Source organism: Hypomesus nipponensis, chromosome 12 (genome assembly GCF_054491055.1).
Source record: "Hypomesus nipponensis isolate SF chromosome 12, ASM5449105v1, whole genome shotgun sequence".
Taxonomy (NCBI): domain Eukaryota; kingdom Metazoa; phylum Chordata; class Actinopteri; order Osmeriformes; family Osmeridae; genus Hypomesus; species Hypomesus nipponensis.
The window spans coordinates 15,780,007-15,785,409 of NC_140372.1; the positions used below are offsets into that span (position 1 = coordinate 15,780,007).

The 5,403-nt window shown below is 44.3% G+C and overlaps 1 pseudogene; it reads left to right on the forward strand.

The window, feature by feature from the left end:
* Positions 1–697: 697 nt before the first annotated feature.
* Positions 698–5,100, forward strand: LOC146261694 (uncharacterized; annotated as a pseudogene).
* The last annotated feature ends 303 nt before the right edge of the window (positions 5,101–5,403 follow it).

The window sequence follows — 5,403 nt, forward strand, 5'->3', positions numbered from 1 at the left end:
GGCTGAGACGGCACCCGAGCAGGTGGGACGTGTAGGCAAGAACAACTCCCTACTACACAGGAGAACAAGCTTAACCCTCTTCTTGTGTTTTTTGTTTTACTGCATTGTATAATATATGCTGGGGCAGGGACAGATAGTTAGTTGGACTTTGTGAACCAGCCCAAACTCTGTTGCGGGTAGGGAAACGTAGACAACCCCCAGAGCTCTGTACTTGTTGATTTCCAACAGCTGCATTAAAGCTGATATTATCGGACCTCTGCGACTCCAGACCACTCTTTCTAGAACACAGATTTGTGAATACCATCATTGAATACCATCATTAAATATTTGAATAGGCACAATAATTTTAAATCCTTCAAAATGCACAGGACAAAGTGCACTGAAATGATTAATGGTGCTCTACCACCATACTTTCTTAAAAAGTTAGAAGCAGATGTGGGTGACCAGCGTTTCAGCCTCCTTTTGGATGAGTCCACAGACATCAGCGTTTCCAAGTACCTGGGGGTAGTGATAAGGTACTTAAGTGACAAGAAACAGACAATTGTGTCAACATTTCTGGGGCTTGTTGAGTTGGAGGGAGGTGATGCCAGTTCTATAGCCAGAGCTGTTGTGTCTTTCCTGGAGAAGTGTTGCCTCGAAAAAAACTAACTCCTGGGGATAGGGACTTACAATGCCTCCATTATGACAGGGATTAACAATGGGGTCCATAAAGTGCTCAAGGAAGAGTATGGCCTCTAGGGAGGCCTACAAGAGCATGTATGAGACCATCAATGGTGGGGACAAACCCTTGCAAATATCAAAGGTGTGTGCCTCACGTTGGCTCTCCATTGAACCTGCAGTTTCACGCATTTTAGATCAGTGGGATCAGTGCCGCTGCTAGCCATTTTGGTGCCCTATGCATAATTCCTTTATGATGCCCCCCACCACCACAGCTGCCCTGTCAATGCACCCACATTCTGTGTTTGATAGTTACGGAGTTAATGCGAGCGTGCACATTTTGGGGCCTTTATTTGAGTGCATAATAGTTTTTGGAGCATAAATAAAATATGTAAAATAAACAGCCGTTTTTCAATTGGTAAAATCTTATCTAGTGAAGGTGATGTATTTTTGTCTCTTAATTTTTCAGCCCCGCCCTTACGTTTCTTAGCATGGTTTTCCAAATTAATTAAAAACATTTAAAACTGAAAGCATGCAGCCAAGGAGCTCTCCACCTTTCTTACTCATTTAAAAACTATTTGATCAATTGAATATAAAAGCATCATACAATGTACAGTAAAGTAACATCTAGCTGGCGTCAGTTATTTCAAATGCATAATGTTTAACAGTAAAATCTAAATTTAGTTTGCACCTTACATATTTGAGTGTGCTAAAATTAGCAAGAAGGTCAGCTAGTTCGAGGTGTATGGATAGGCTAACTATAAGTTAGCAGCACATTTCCCGTAGTAACAATAATTAAACATGGACTTACCTGAAAGTGATGCACGGGCATCATCTCGCAGTTTATTTCTTTTTCTGCCCCTGACCCCTGTTGTCTTTTTGAGGCCATTTTTAAAAAGTTTACTTAGCCTACTGTCAAAGTTAGTCAGGCCACTGAGATAGGAAAGGGCACCCACGGCGAACTTGGAAAGTTGAGTGTGTATTTGTTTTTTTGTGGGGTGGGGGAGGGGGGGGCACCATCGTAATGTTTTTTGAGCAATTAAATATCAAATCAAATGTATTTGTATAGACCTTTTTACACGCAAGCATGTCACAGAGGGCTTCACATACGCCCATAGAACTGCCCCTCAACCAACCTAAACCCTCAAGGAAGACAAGGAAAAACTCCCCGAAAATATATTTCTTGTTTTGCCTGTTTTGTGATATACATGCCTAAAAGGTGCGTAATATTTATATAGGCCTACTGAAATAATATCGGCATTATAATGATAATAACTATGATGATTTTTCAGTTGGCAAATTTTTGGTGCCCCCTCAGGTCTTCGTGCCCTACGCACAGCGCGTAGTGCGCGTTATGGGAGTGGCGGCACTGAGTGGGACATACTTAAACTGCATTTTGTAGTCACCAAGTCCAGTAAACACTGCCACATGGCTGAGGTTTTACACCATGTACAGTGATCCTCAGAACATTTTGTATCTGACTTTTTCAGTCAGTACTGGGTGAGGTACAGTTGGCCATAAAGGCTTTTGAGGGAGAACATATAAGCTTAACTAGTTTGATAAAATCCCTAAGTAACAGGGTGCTGAATCCACTGGCAAATATTGATGTACTCAAACAGCCAATTGATGGATACATCAGTCCAAAACTGAACCTTGGTTACCTTTTTGAGTCAAAGGCAGCTGAGGTCCACGTTGCGCCTGAGGAGGATGTCCGAAAGCGGTGTGTAGCCTTCACCATCTCCCTCTCTAAGGAGTTGAGGGTGAGACTGCAGGACAACATTGAAATATTGCAGTACATGTGAGTTTTCAATGTAGAGGAAACTCTAAAGCACAATAAGAACCTGGGCATAATACAAAAAATATCCAAGCTCCTTGGCTACTCTCCTGCAGAGATAGACAAGATTGTCCAGCAATGGCGTACCATCCATCTCAGTAAGTGGAATGAAACAAAAAACACAGTGGGCTTCTGGAGTGAGGTTTGGAAGTTCAGGGATGCAGCTGATATCAACCCGTTTCAGGAACTTGCCATGGGTACTGTGTCTGTGTTGTTCTTGCCATACTCAAATGCTTAAGTTGAGAGACTATTTAGCCAGATGAGTGTGTGTTGGAAAAATTGAAGATGTAACATATTTATCCTGTATAAGAATGATTCTGTGTTCAGTATTACTTGGGTGCAAAGAAAGGCCTAACCCCAAATCTGAGCTGTGAGTAAACATTCAAGACCCTTATCTTGGGGCTGAGGACTAAGAAGAGGGGGGTTTGTTGGTTTTAATGAGATGCTGTGTGACAAAGACTATAGATGGAGACTCTAGGTCTGGTGACCATTTCTTGACACCTTTTGTGAAGGAGCTTTTACGACATCAGGAGATCCTGTTGTTGTTGTGTTTCAATCAGGGTTGATGTCGTAAACACGCACGCACTCAAACACGCACGCACACACGCGCACCAGGTCTATGCAAGGAGCCAATGAAGAAGAGCAATGGAACATTTGCATGCCTTTGTCTTAACCAATGACTGTAAAGAGCGGTTCTGCTTAAATAGCTAGCTAGCGCAACATGCTAGCAGACAAACTTTGTAGCACAATGGCGTGTGATGTTTTTGTCTCCTTGTGGGCCGGCCGCAAGCAATAAACTTTCTTAAACTTGTTCATCGACTGAGTGTGCAATGCTTGATAGATTAATATTTCTGACAGTGTGGTAAAAAGCAAACTTAGAAATCGGATGTCCTTGCAGACCCTTAACTCCATTCTGTATTTACATTTATTCATTTAGCAGACGCTTTTATCCAAAGCGACTTCCAAGAGAGAGCTTTACAAAGTGCATAGGTCACTGACAATAACAACAAGATAGCCCCAAAGCATTGCCGGTAGCCAAAACAAGAAGCACACATTGTGAACAACCAAAAAATAAGTGCCAAAGGGAAGAACCATAACAGCATGTAGTTAAGCGAGTTACAATTTAAACAACATGAATCTCTAAGTGGAAGTGTACCTGTAGAAAAAGCAGCAGCAGTAAAATAAAAATAAGATGAACTAAAATAGAATATTTTGCAGCGAATACAACAGTTTAAATCAGTTGCCACTAACCAACAAGAGCAACAAGTCTCGAAGCAAGAGTCATTGTGATCCTTGAGGAAACTGGCATTGGGTTCAGCAAACCATTCCTAAGTACCGTTGTACTGCCGGAACAAGTGCGTCTTGAACCTTCTCTTGAAGGTGGAGAGACAGTCTGTGTCTCTGATGGAGGTGGGGAGTTGATTCCACCACTGGGGGGCCAGGCAGGAGAAGAGCTTGTGTTGGGACCGGGCGGTCTTGAGCGGTGGGACCACCAGGCGGTTGTCTGAAGAAGACCGTAGGTGGCAGGTGGGGGTGTAAGGCTGCAGGAGAGACATGATGTAGTCGGGTGCAGTCCCGTTCACTGCTCGGAAGGTCAGTACCAGGGTCTTGAATCTGATGCGGCCGCGATGGGTAGCCAGTGGAGGGAGATGAGGAGCGGAGTAATGTGGGGGCGTCTGGGTAGGTTGTAGACCAGGCGTGCCGCTGCGTTCCTCTGAAGAGGACGGGTTGCGCAGCTATAGGTTTACTCGGCGCGGCTTGTTTTCCTTGGAGCTCGACGCTACTGTTCCTGTTGAACTAGCCAACTCAACGCTCTTGACGGATTATCTTGGTTGGCATAAACTATTCACGTAAGTTAACTATAATGTCTCACGACCACTCACTTTGTCCTACATGTGCCATTTTGTTCGATAAGTTGACTCTGTTAGAGAGTCGCGTTCAGTCGCTTGAGGAAGAACACATGCTAGTACTTTAGATGCAACTGGCGCAACATCACAGACAGGGAGTCCAAGCGTGAGGGAGAACTCAAGTTTAGCCCCACCGGTTTCACCTTTGCAGCATGGTGGGAGTGGGACTCCTCAGATGTTGTGATCGGTGATTCCATCACTCGTAACATTAGATTAGAGCAACCAGCAACAGTTTACTGTGTACCAGGGGCCAGAGCTACCGACATATAAGCTAATCTTAGGGTGCTGGCTAGCACTAGGGCTAAGGCAAATGCCCAAGCTAAGGCACATGGCGCACGCACTGATGATAAATATGAGAATATTGTCATTCATGTCGGCACCAATGATGTAAGGCTGAGGCAGTCAGAGGTCACGAAGGGTAATATAGCTCGGGCATGTGACCTTGCTCAAAAGATGAGTCGGTATCGAGTAATAGTCTCTGGCCCACTACCTGTTAGGGGGACTGACGAGATCTACAGCAGGCTTGTTTCTCTCAACCGCTGGTTGGCTCGCTTTTGCTCAGAACAGGGTTTAGGATTTGTAGATAATTGGTCTCGTTTCTGGGCCAAACCTGACTTGTTGAAAAGTGACAGGCTCCATCCTAGCTGGAGAGGTGCTTTTCTTTTGTCTAGAAATATTGAAGCTATTTTAGAGCAGGCCTGACACTCACTCAAACAAGCCGGGCCACAGTCTCTTAGAGAGTCTGATAGGTATGTTGATAGGCATGTTGTGAGCTGTTGGGGGCCCGATAGCTTAGCTTGTAGTGTAGCCAGTGTGGATGCTGATGTCGTTTCTCCCATTGAGACGGTGTCTGTCCCCCGCCATTTTTCCAAATTCCGGCCCTCAATTACTAGGAATTATACCAATTTAATATGTATTCAGCCTTGCTCCCCCGTTGCTCTTCCTACTACGTTTTCTGATAACAGTGCCACCTTTTCAGAAGGATTATCTACGTCTAAAGCTGCC